This window comes from Rattus norvegicus, chromosome X (assembly GCF_036323735.1).
Source record: "Rattus norvegicus strain BN/NHsdMcwi chromosome X, GRCr8, whole genome shotgun sequence".
In the NCBI taxonomy this organism is placed as follows: Eukaryota; Metazoa; Chordata; class Mammalia; order Rodentia; family Muridae; genus Rattus; species Rattus norvegicus.
The window spans coordinates 51,977,442-51,991,412 of record NC_086039.1 but is presented as its reverse complement, the minus strand read 5'-3'; the positions used below and the strand labels follow the sequence as shown (position 1 = coordinate 51,991,412).

Genomic DNA, 13,971 nt, shown 5'->3' with positions numbered 1-13,971 from the left:
TTTCATGCATCAACAAATTTAACTTTTCTTAATTAGGCCAAATCTGGAAAACCTTTTCATCTGCTAAAATTATTTATTAATTCCTTTTGTTTATTTTTTCCACACATACTCCATATTCAAAAAAATCAAAAAGTCTTAGTGGTTTTGTATCAGGAGAGTTAAGTGAAAAAATATTTACTTAGCAAGAGTTAGGTTCTGGGTTTATTTACTATAAACACAAATAATCCCTAATTAACACAATTATACATGCATGTGCATACATGTGTATACACACACACACACACACACACACACACACACACACACACACACCACTTTTGAACTTAATATCAGAGCATAGTCAAACCATAGGTTATTACAACTCTTTATTATTACTACAATAGTCAAAAGAATATATTTCTGTGAGATGCATATTTTGAAATATAATATTTTATTATTTATTTATTTATATTTCAAATGTTATTCACCTTCTCAGTTTCCCCTCCACAAGCCCCCTATCCCCTCCTCCCTCCCCTCTGCCTCTATGAGGGCGCTACCCTATGCACCTATAACTCCTGCCTCAACAGCCTAGAGTTCCCCTATTGTAGGTCATCAAGCCTCAAGCTGCCACAGGACCAAGGGCTTCCCCTCTCAGTGATGCCAGATGAGGGCTGAAATATAATATTAAATGACATTAGTTCATTAATAAAATGGATGGCCTGGGTTTCATCAAAGTACTGTAAATATAAAAACCATATATACTATTAAATGATATATATTATAGAATGTATATTATACATAAATTGTATATTGCAAATATATTTATATTGCATGATCAAAAATATTGTACGGATAAGTAGTAAAAAAGGAAAGAAAGCATGTTAATTAAGCTTACTAAGCCACATGGAAACTGCTTTCTTATATATATTTTTTAGAAAGTATAGGAAACTAGTCACATCAAGGACAAAGCTCCACATTCTACAGCTCAGTAAATTCTCAAGCCCTGCCTAATCCTTTTGTTCACTGTACCTAAAGCACCATCCACATACTTTCATGTTACCAGTTACTACAAGCATGATCTTACTTTAAAGATATTCACTGAGGGTTCTGCCCTGCTTGGGCATGGGTAAACAGGAGCACAAGTGGTGTGTACATGAGTGTAGGGCGCCCCCCTGTGGTAAACAACGGTACTGTGCATGCACAGGATTTGCACCTGGCATCAGTTGGCCGGTAATATGCTAATGAGGGAGCAGTACCATGCTAATGAGGTGATTCATGCTCCGCCAATCCCGAAAGGACAATTAGCATAGCCTCAGCCTGCTGGGTATATAAGGTGAGCGCTTTGGCTGCTCGTTGTCCCGATATCAGCAAAATGAAGGTGGTCCTGCAATAAAGGCTGTTAAGAAGGATTCGACTGGTGTTGCGTCTTCCTTGCTGGACGAGGTGGGTGCTACAACTGGTGGCCCATGCCGGGACCCAAGAATATTCTCGTGGATCCAGAACTTTTCAGCTTCAGGAGAGTGATGTCGAAAAAGTTCCTGGATAAGGGAAAATAAAGTTCTCTGGAGGTAAGCAGAGACAATGAATAAAGTTCTCTGGAGGTAAGCAGAGACGATGAATAAAGTTCTCTGGAGGTAAGCAGAGAAGTTGAAAGCCTTGGAATAGAGGCCGAAAGGTTTGTGAAGTTGAAAGCCTTGGTATAGAGGCCTAAAGGTTTGTGAAGTTGAAAGCCTTGGTATAGAGGCCTAAAGGTTTGTGAAGTTGAAAGTCTTGGTATAGAGGCCGAAAGGTTTGTGAAGTTGAAAGCCTTGGTATAGAGGCCAAAAGGTTTGTGAACTACCGCAATGTTGTTTCCAATTGATCCTTTGTGCGTCGGGCTTGTAATTTTGTTTCTTTTTTTCCTTGTGTGGGATAGAGAAGCTACAGAGGGCAAGCTTAAGCCCGGACCAAAACCTCTTTGGCGAATGGTCCCTGCCTGCTTAGACGATAAATGATGTGAGGAAGCCATTAGGACAGGTCAGAGGGTCCTTGCAGAGCAACAAGAAAGTATGTCGGAGGGAGAAAAGGTCTCAAAAGAAAAAAAGAAAAGAAAAGGAGATAAAAGGAACAGAAAGAAGGCAGAGATAAAAAATGGGGTCAGTGCAGCTTTTGTTGTAGCTCAAGTTGAGGCTATTGCTAGGTATGTGATTAGGCTCTGGAAACCTCACAGAGTCATACTGATCAGATTTGATAGAGGTAGACTGCCTGAAAAATTTACTCAGAAGAATCAAACAAAAAGATAAACTTTTGTCTTGAGAATTGTATAGAGAGTGCCTACTTGGATTCCTTGTATCAAGAAGATTTAGCAGGTGACAAGGTGCTTCTCTTAAAAAAGCAGTTTCAATTGGCCCTTGGAGCCTTGCACCTGTAGCTAAGATATGTGTAGCCATTTCAATTTTTTTTAACGATTGGTTTTAAATGTATAAATATTCTCTACATGCCTTGGTTATGGACTATTGGCTTTTAAGTTATTGGATATGGTTAAAAACTGTAACATTGGTAACAGAAAGTTGATATTAAACTGGTAAATTTGGGTAGAGTCATTCTAGACAACATGTGGCATGAACCAATCTAGGGAAACAGGTCTAAATTGGGATGGTATTTTTACAGAAATCTTATCCTAGAAACCAGGCTTCTAAAAGATTTTAAGGCAATGTCTCTTTGTTGAGGTATTGGAGACCGCACCATCATGCGTTCATATGTAGGAATTGGCAGTCAAACCTTGTAGCATGAAGGATAGACTCGGTGTTTTGGAGACTGGATTTTGGGATGATGAGACTGATCTCGAGGAAGAGGCTGCTCAGTGTGAAAGGGAGAGATATGATCCAGTCTGGCCACACACTAGTGCACATGGCAACGAGGAAGACAATTAGGCAAGAAAGCGGTTATACCAACAGCAGCTCCATATAACCCTCAACATAAAAGCATGGTGAAGCCTACAAAAGCTACTTCCTTTTGCCCAGAGGAGTGGAAAGAGTTGGGATTAATAAGATCCTTGAATATTACCCTTCTGCTGTTGCACAGATTGCTGTGTTAGGCATAAAATCTTGTATTCAGCATTTTGGAATTTTACCCAAGAAAATTATTATACCATATACAATAGCTCAGATAGAAACATTGTGTGCCTTGATAGATGATTGGGCCATATTACGCTGTAGTTTTGATGGAGAGTTTGACAATCATTAAAAGATTTCATGATTCTTTTAATTTAATTTCTAACTCTGCTTATGTAGTTAGTGCGCTCACTTGAAATTGCAGGGCCAATTCGGTCGAGTAGTACCATATGTCAAATTCTTCTAGAATTACAAAAATTGATTTGGGCCAGAAAAAATAAATTTTTTATACAACATATTCGAGCCCATACTAATTTGCCTGGTCCCATGACCAGTAATAACACCCTGGTGGATGCTAGTACTCATAGAGAGTTTATTTTTCATCCTGCTCTGGTTGATCTCGCTAGAGAATTTCATCAAAAGTTTCATGTTTCTGCCTTTACTCTTCAACAAAAATTTAACATCTCTAGGGCTACAGCCTGTGATGTGGTGTTACATTGCCAGAATTGTGTTCAATTTCACCACCCTCCTCATGTGGGGATTAACCCTCATGGTCTGATTCCGCTAAAACTTTGGCAGATGGATGTCACACACATATCTCAATTTGGAAATTTAAAATATGCTCATGTTTCTGTTGATACCTGTTCCGGTATTGTACACGCTACTCTGATGACTGGTGAAAAGGCTCGTAATGCCATTAGTCATTGCTTAGAGGCATGGGAAGCCTGGGGAAAGCCTGATAGTCTCAAGACAGACAACAGGCCTGCCTACACTGCAAAGTCCTTTCAGGCATTTTGCCAGACAATGCAGGTTGGTCATAATACAGGATTACCATACAATCCTCAGGGTCAAGGAATTGTGGAAAGAGCCCATCGTACCTTAAAAGAGTTTATACAAAAACAAAAAGAGGGAATTGCCAGCGGCCGAACACCAAAAGAACAACTTTCTTTAGATCTTTTTACTCTAAATTTCTTAATTTTGGATGCACATGGCCGCTGTGCCGCAGATCGCCATGCTACTACTACTACACCTATGACTAATGTAGAAGTAAAGTGGAAGGATGTCTTAACTGATGAATGGCGTGGCCCAGATCCCGTGATTTTGAGATCTAGGGGAGCTGTTTGTGTTTTTCCACAGAATCAAGAAAATCCAATTTGGGTACCTGAGCGCTTGACTCAAAGATTGTCTTCTGCTTTTCCTGAAGATGAGACTACGAACCCTACTATTATTGGGAATGGTAATCCAAGCTGATTCACTCATCTTGTGGGCTATTGCCAGATCCTGGCCAGTACCCATGCCAGTTCATAGTAATCCTACTGTTTTGCCCACCTTTTTCTCTACCTCCTGTTTGCGTGATGTTCCCTTGTATAGTGCCAGATGGAGAAATGCCCCAACGGTATGCCACCATTAACTTTTCTCTGTTGCATACCTTATGTTTTATTGTTAAGAACTCTTCCCTGCCCTGTGTTTGGTTGCGTAGAGCCACATTTCAATATTCAATATAATATAAGCTCTAATGTGAGCAATGTACCCATTTGGCATCTGGCTTTCTATTAGCTAATCAAAGGATAGATTTAGTTCAAGAACAAATTGAAGCACTGTGTCATATGATGCAGCTGTCCTGCGTTTCCTCCTTTAGAGTTTATGCATTATTCCTTTGCGAGCTAACTTTTCTCAGCATTCTCAACAGAGCAAAGAAATCTCGAATTATCTGAAAGGAAACTGGTCCATGAAAGCAGAGCAACTATCAAGACAATTGCTGATGCAGGTTGCTGTCCTCAACAGCACTAGGTTGGACCCCATCACAGTTGAAGATTTTACCTCATGGATTACCAATGCTTTCTCCATTTTAAGGAGTGGGCGGGCATGTTTGCCTGGGGAGCTATTGTCCTCCTGGGATGCAGAGTAGGTCTCTGGCTTATTGGCCGTTTGAAAAGAGAGCATGCCAGATACAAAGTGGTTGTTTACCTGGCTATGACCGCCATTGAAAAGGGTGCTTCTCCCAACATATGGCTGGCCTCTTTGAAAGATTAAGAGTTCGCCCTAGATCATTTTTGTCACTGTCATGTGGAGTCATTGTATCCAGAGACAGGAAACTTTCCTCGAGCTCGGACCAACCTAAGACATGGGGCCCTGTGGTGATGGGGTAGCCCTATGACGGGGAATGTCGAGTTTGGATGAGAACCACCTGTGGCAGGAGCAATGACAAGATTGACGTGACACCCAGATCTAGACTACTCATTTTATTAGACAAAAAAGGGGGTGTAGGGCGCCCTCCTGTGGTGAACAACGGTACTGTGCATGCACAGGATTTGCACCTGGCATCAGTTGGCCGGTAATATGCTAATGAGGGAGCAGTACCATGCTAATGAGGTGATTCATGCTCCGCCAATCCTGAAAGGACAATTAGAATAGCCTCAGCCTGCTGGATATATAAGGTGAGCGCTTTGGCTGCTTGTTGTCCTCGTATCAGCAAAATGAAGGTGGTCCTGCAATATAGGCTGTTAAGAAGGATCCAACAGTGTTGCGTCTTCCTTGCCAGACAAGGTGGGCGCTACACATGAGCACACACACACAGACACACACACACACACACACACACACACACACACATACACACACACAAACATTGATTACTTAACATGCATCTTCATCTAATATTCTCTATGACATTCATCACCTACACATATTTTATATATTTATATCATCCTTGATAAGCTATAAGCTGTATGATTCCAGGTGTCCTCATCTGTTTTCTTGTATAATTCATAACCAATCTCTAGACTACTATTACATATATACATCAATATATAATAAAAACTACCATAAAGATTTTTTTCAGAAAATATATAAAATTTTACTTACAATTATGATTCTTCTATTAAGTGTGATATGATAACACCATAATTTTGATCATATTGCTTATGAAAACATATCCACCCTCATTTTAATTTTTCTCTAGTTGCTTTTCTCTGGGAAATAGTTCTGTTTTTATTCATGCTTGTATGTTAATTTTCATATGTATGATCTCTGTGTGTAGATACATATAATTATCTTAATATTAAAATAACTTATATTTCAGTAGAGTAAATTTGAAACATTTATTGACATAAAGAACAGCTGTTGTTTTGTTTACTCTTGTCCTTTATTTAAACTAGATTCTAAATTTTTTTGTATACTAGATACACTTTCAAGTAGGGTAGTTGTAGTTATCTGCACTAAGACATGATTAGACTGAGTGGTCTTATCTAATGCTCCCAGCATAGAACCTTTAAGAACTCAAGAGCCTTAGTGAAGAACAAAGATAGAGTCTGCTGCGGGTTTGTACTTCTTCTTCTTTTTTTTCTTAATTGCATATTTTTTATTAACATATCTAAATGTTATTCCCTTTCCTGGTTTCCCAGACATAAGCCACCTTTCCCATCCCCCTCCCCTTCCTCTATAAGGGTGTTCCCCCACACCAAACAACTGCCCTTCCTACAAACCCACCCTGACATTCCTCTACATTGGGGAATCCAGCCTTGGTAGGACCAAGGGCTTCTCCTCCCATTGGTCCCCAACAAGGCCGTCCTCTGCTATGTATGTAGCTGGAGCCATGTGTCTGTCCATGTGGACTCTTTGGGTAGTGGTTTAGTCCCGGGGAGCTCTGGTTGGTTGGTATTGGTGTTCTTATGGGGTTGCAAAACCCTTCAGCTCCTTCAATCCTTTCTCTAGTTCCTCCAACAGGGACCATATTCTCAGTTCAATGGTTTGCTGCTAGCATTCCCCTCTTATTTATCATGCTCTTGCTGAGACTCTTAGGAGACAGTTATATCAGGTTCTTGTCAGCATTCACTTCTTGACTTCATCAATATTGTCTAGTTTTTGTCGATATATATATATACATATATATATATATATATATATATATATATTATACCCAAGTGGGGCTGTCTATGAATGATCATTTCTTCGGTCTCTGCTCCAAAATGGAGACAAATCAATATCCTATTTAAAATCATAGTAAGTCTGGTTTAGCAGAAGTAAGGTAAAATGTCAAAAGGATAGAATGGTAGGGACTGGAGAGATGGCTCAGTGGTTATAGAGCACTGACTATTCTTTCCAAGGTCCTGAGTTCCATTCCCAACAACCACATGCTGGCTCAAAACCTTGTGTAATTATAATCAGATGACCTCTTCTGGTGTATCTGAAGGCAGCCACAATGTATTCAGATATATAAGAATAACTACATCTTTAAAAAGGAGAGAAGGAAAGATAATTGTTGGGTTTAATTCTTATTCTTCTAGGATGACAGAGAATTCTACAGCTTAATTATCTAGTAATAAACTATACACAAACTTCTAGGTGACCTATTTTTTTCTGTTCCATTCCTGACTTAACAAGAAAAGAAAGGAGAATGAATAAAGAAAGGATACAGAGTTAATTAGGTAATATTTTAAGATTTTGTTGTCTAGTAGTTTTGTTTCCTTTTTAAATCAATTTTAATTTTATCCACAGATTAAGAAAAAGTTACATATAATTATGGACATTACATGACATTCCATTGACTGCACATATATTGTGAAATCAGTTTAAATATACCTAATTATATATATATATATATATATATATATATATATATATATATATATATATATATATGCATGCTCTGGATATTTCAGAAAAAGAAATAAAAGGAAGCATGTGTGTGTGTGTGTGTGTGTGTGTGTGAGAGAGAGAGAGAGAGAGAGAGATAATACACTTTATTAGACATCATTTAAGTATTTTTTTCAATTTTATGTGTTTCAGTGTTTTACCTGGGTGTTTATATGTGTACTGCATATATACTTGCTACCCATGAAAATCAGTAGGTCTTGGTCATCTAGAACTATATAGAATTATGGATGGTTTTGAGTTATCATATTTGTTCTGGGAAATGTAACATGTCCTCTGCAAGAGCAAAGTGTTCTTAAACACTGAGCCCCTTACATGCTATTTTAATAAGAATTAATACAGAAATGTCTAAAACAAAAGTAAAGCTGATGTCTTGGAAATTGATTCTCAAACCATTGAATGGAACAAGTGACCAAATATGTAAAAATTTATAACACATACTAGTAAGCTAATGGAGAAGAGAACTTGAGGGGAAAACGGCGAATATAGTGTCTTTCAAGTACATGGAATAAGTTAATGTGCAAAGGCATTCAAGTGTGTTTGAAGGACAAGATGAATTTTAAAACACAGAAAATGGACAGTTGTTTAGATTCTGATGATTAAATCTCAGGATAAAGAGAAACTGTAGATATGTATATGTAACCCAATGGAAATTGTTTTTTAGTAAAGACACTGCAGTGATACTGAGACTATAGTGATACCTTATCTCTGAAATTTATTGCATTCCTCAGCAAGTGACTTGAAGACACAGATACTATGGGCATCAATATACATAATTTTAGAAGTATTCTTTTGCCTTAAACAATAAGCAACTATGAACTGTGGATTTGGGAGAAACGATAAATCCTGAAAATAGTTATAAGAGACTTAGGAAGACTTAACTAACATGATCAGGTATTGGGGGGAAGTCCTGAAGGCCAGCAGAATGAATAGAAACAGGCAACCTCAGAAGGTAGAGGATTGAGGGGACCCTCCAGAATGTACAAGAGACCTGGGAGGTGAGAGACACTTAATACTAAAAGCAGAGGACCATAGATGAAATGCCCTACAGTGGAGAGAGGGAACTTGTAGAGCCAAACTCTAGCAGAAGACAGGGCATCAAGTGGCAGGATGAAGTAGCCATTCCACAGTCAAAACCTCTGACCAAGAATTGTTCCTGTATGAAAAACTGCAGGGACAAAAATGGAGAAGAGCCTGAGGAAAGGAGGTCTGGGGCAGTCCCATGTTGGGATGTGGCTCAAGGGGAGGCCTGACACTATTACTGATTCTATGGTGTGCTTAGCAACAGGAGCCTATCATGACTGCCCTCTGGAAGGCCTAACAAGCAGCTGAGAGTCAGATGCAGATATTTGCACCCAACCAAAGGACAGAAGCTGCTCAGCCTTGTGGTTGAATTAGGGAAAAACTGGAAGAAGCTGAGGAAGAGGTCGACTTTATAAGAAGACCAGCAATCTCAACTAATCTGGATCCCTGAGATTGCTCAGACACTGAGCTACCAACCAGGCAGTATATACCAGGTGATATGAGGTCCCCAACACATATACAGCAGAGGACTTCCTGGTCTGGACTCAGCGAGAGAAGAAGCACCTAACTCTTGAGAGACTTGAGGCCCCAGGGAGTGGGGAGGTCTGATGGGGTGTGGGTAGGGATAGGAATATCCTCTTAGAAAAGGGGCAGGGTGCGGCGGGGAGGTGAGGAGGTATGGGATGCAGAGCAGTCAGAGGAAGGACCAGGAGTGGAGGTAACAACTGGAATGTAAAAAAAAAATTAAAGAATAAAAAAAATACATTTTTAAAAAGTAAAATAAAAAATAAATAAAATGTGTTATTTAAGAAACAGTTTGCTGGGTGGTTTTGGCACATGCCTTTGGTCCCAGCACTCAGCAGGCAAAAGCAGGTATACCTTTATGAGTCCCAAGCCAGTCTGGTCTATAGCGTGAGGTCCAGGCAAGCCAGGGTGACAAAGAGAAATTCTCTCTTGAGAAACGAAAGGAACAAACCAAAGGGGCTTGCTACAGAGACTCAGTAGACAGCAAGGGGGCCTGCATGAGACTGACCTAGCCCATCTGCATATATGTTACAGTTGTGTAAGATCATCTCCTTGTAGGACTCCTAGCAGTGGCAGCATAGGCTGTTTGATCCTTTTGCAGGCTTTAGGAACCTTTTTCCTCATAATGTCTTTCCTTGTCCATCCTTAATACTAGAGGCATTTAGTCTTACTGATACTTAATATGCTGGGTTTGTTTAATATCCATGGGAAGCCTGCTCATTTCTGAGTAAAAACTGAGGAATGGAGGAGGAATGAATGGGGAAGAGCAGAGAGCAGAGGGTAGAGGGGAGGAAAGGGGAGCAAATGGAAGGAGAGGAAGGAAGCAAAGTTGAAATCGAAATGTAAATAATAATAATTACAATTATTATTATTATTATAATAATGATGATGATGATGATGATAGAAAGTGATTTTGAGCAATAATAATGCCTATACTGTAATTATATGTAAGTAAGTGAATTGAGGCAAATATGAGATTAAGGATACAGGAAATCATTCCAGATGTGTATTGAGATAACTAATATTAAATATCCAAGTACATAGAAAATACTTTGAAGGTACTGACAAATTTTCAATAAGAAAATAATATAAAAATGATACAATAAAATGTTATGTAGTTTGTTCTAAGCTTAAGTAGAAACAAATTTTCAGACGATAAAGGAATTAAACGAGTTTATCAGTGGACAATAGTCATTAAGTGTGAGGAAAATATTTCCATTTTCTCTGCCTAGCAGTTCCCACATAATATTATTATCCTATGTCTATACATATAATAATAAGAGTTTGGTAATCATATGAATAAAAAGATATCAATACAGAAAATAAACTTATGCTGCAATTTAAAAATTACATAGTTCAAAATATGTGAAACTGTACTGAGCAATAACTTACGATATTATTTCAACAAAAAAACATTTTAGGTATAAAATGACATAGGAGAAATTCAGCAATAGAAGAATAAAAGCAAGTAATACATCATCATCATTTTAAATGATTTCAATGATTCTACTAATACCATGCATTTTCATGAGAAAGACCTCCCCTGAGTTCAAAATTACTTATATAAACTGACAAATGAGGAAATCAAGAAAATTAAAGTACACATGAGCTGAACATGAGTACACATCATTTCTCTCCCTAGTCTTTAATGCATGTACAATATATTTAGCTTAAAGGCAAATTCTAGGCATATCATTCCATGTCCTATTTTAGTGGTCAATTTAGAACAATGCTGTTATTTCTGAAAATGAGACTCAAAGTTGAGAGAGGTGAATGAAATGTAGCAGAGAATGTCTTATAGAATATTGTACATTTTAACTATATTCAGTCTATCATGCTGACATTATTGATTGTCATTTTTGCTTTTATTTTTCTTGGATATTTTATTTATTTACATTTTAAATGTTATCCCCTTTACCCCGTCTCCCAAATTCTCTCCCCCATTCCCTTGTAAATAGTTAAAAAGGAAAATTTATATTCCCTAAATTGTAGAACTCCATTTTCATTTTGACTAAAGCCATTTTAATACACAGACATAAGATGATATTCAGAAAACTACAAATCAAATCAATAAAAATCTCAATCAATTAAATCACTAAGGTAATTCATACTTATCTATTGAATATATCATGTAAACTCTGAAACATAGATGGCAACATTTTCTAGGCAATTTTTTACTCCCTGAATTTTTTCCACCTATGATTTCCAATCCAAAGTTATCAAAGGTAATGCAAGTTACATGGAAGAACAGGGAGAGTATGCTAAATGTTTGTTTGGAGAAGAGGAGGGGGGACAGAAGATAGTGGATTTTGCAGAATATATTAATTCAAGATGCATGAAGACGCCTTTGAGAAATCCTCAGGTTTTAAGCTATAAATATTAAAAAGTGCCTTTCATGGGTGATCAAATCTTTCCACAAATGATACAGGGTTACTAATGGAAATTCTGGGTGCCAGGCAGCAATATCTCATAGGAATAAATATGGTCAGGGGGGTCCTGAGGCATCTTAACAACACAGACGATTGGCATATATCTTGTTTGTCTCCATAGTAAGTAGATGTTAAAATTCTATTGCTGATAATTCTACTCCCTTTACATATAGCACATAGCAAAATCAAACTTGAATGATTAGAAAACTACTTCCCAAAAGCTTAACTTGCATGGCATCAGAACATTCTATGCAGGCTACCAGGAAAGAAAAGACACTTAGTGCTGAACCCATAATTTCAACATGATTGTCATATTTAACCATTGATGCAAGTTTTAATAGTGGGATGAGAATTCTAGAGGTAGCCAAATGCTTTTTGACTGACTGCTCCATTGTAGGTATTTCATGTTTTGTACTGTAAAATCAAAGCCTAGAATATCACCTTCTCTGTGGTAGAACATAGTAATAGTTTTATGTTAAATGATCACGCTGGAAACTGACCTCTCCTTATTTTTCAGATACAGATTTATGCTTCTCTCAACTTTGGTCACAGAAACGTCTTTATGTAGTGAATAATAATTAAGGCAGAGACACATATCTGACCAAAGTGTCATTGTCAGTTACCATGAGCACTCAGGTGTGAATCATCTATATTAACTTTCCCTTATGCAAGCATCAGGGATCCTCATAGACGAGTGAACACAGAGAACATAAGAGCTATTGGATGAGGAAGAGAGAGTTGTGAGATATAGAATTCTTGACCACACATGGATTTCACACAGGTGAATTTACAGCATCTGTGGTTACCTGCATAAGATTAAGAAATTCAAAGCTACAGCATGAGTAGATGAGGGGCTAGCAAGACCCCACACTTAGCAGTGCAGCTATTAGCAGTTGATGATTGCTAAATAGAGGAGAGTCACTTTTGTTTCAGAATTGCCTGCTAATAGACTGTCCATGCTCTTTTTGATTGCTCAACACAAGGTCCACACTGGCAGCACAAATGGAACCTAGGAGTGTATTTAATAATTTTAATAATAATTGAAAGAGGACATTTAGTTGGGAGAGTGATGGGGTGAAGGTGAGAGAATGATAAGCTGAGGAACTGATCTCTCTAAAATTAAGAAATTTTCAAAGAATAAAAAATCTTATTTAAAAAGAATTATTTCAAAATCATGAAAAACATATTTTAAAATATATATACTTAATTTAATTTCAAAATTGTAACATTAATAATAAAATTATACTTATGTGAAACTATTTATCTTAGTCTATTATGATGATAATAAAATCATATCTCATATACATCTAATATGAAATTCAAAATAATTATGTTGTAAATATAAATAATGTTGATTTCTGAAAATGAAAAATTGTCTTTGCTCCCTGGGCATCCTTAAAACAATACACAATGTTACCACGAAATATCTTTTTGGGTTGTAGTTCTTCAGCATTTCTATGTCCAAGGTAAAGCAAGAGCTCATATGTGAGGTAGTATTTTATTTGCAATCATGTAAATAGATTTTCTAGGTCAGAACTTAAATGCTAAGGCATGCACTTGCAAGTGATAATGTTATAACTAAAAATATTTCATATTTATTATTTGAAGCATGCTCATTTTCTTTTTCTTGATTCTTAGAAAGTCTTTTAGAAAATATTGTCAATTGCATACTAAAAATGAATGTTTTATAATTGTTAAAGTTGAGAAAACAAAGCACTGATAATTTCCCAGAAGATATAACAGCTCCTTATTAAGTCAAGAAAAATCCTGTTGTGAAGGTCAAAACGTATAATCTTATAAGGGAGTAAATTTTGCAAAATATCTACTACTAACAATAAATACTAAAATAAAAGGTATGCACCTTTTAGTTGAGTTGATGCAATATATAGATATCTTTCATATAAAAATACGTTATTATTTATGACAGGTATTGATTACTATAAAACTATATTTTGATCCTGCATAAACAGCATCCTATATTATGCTATCAAACAATACTGTAATATGTTTTGCACTAATCTATTCTATTAACTTACTAAGGTCAAGAACAATCTGTGAAGAAGAGTCACCATAAGTAGATTGGCTAAAGTTTTACTTATAAATATTGCTTTAGTTAAAGAAAATGAAAAGCCTTCCTTCTTGTAGCAGACTCGGACTAGATTTTTCTAGGCAAATATTTTGTTTTTCTTGTTATCTAAACTATTTTATATATTAAACATCATTTTATTTTATTGCTTTAATTTCAATGTCTATAAAACCGATATTTGAAA

At 37.0% G+C, this 13,971-nt stretch overlaps 1 protein-coding gene across 11 annotated transcripts in view; it reads right to left on the bottom strand.

The window, feature by feature from the left end:
- Positions 1–13,971, bottom strand: part of Dmd (dystrophin) — a 2,367,748-nt gene that overhangs the window by 1,446,433 nt on the left and 907,344 nt on the right. The gene's annotated exons all lie outside the window — the stretch shown is intronic.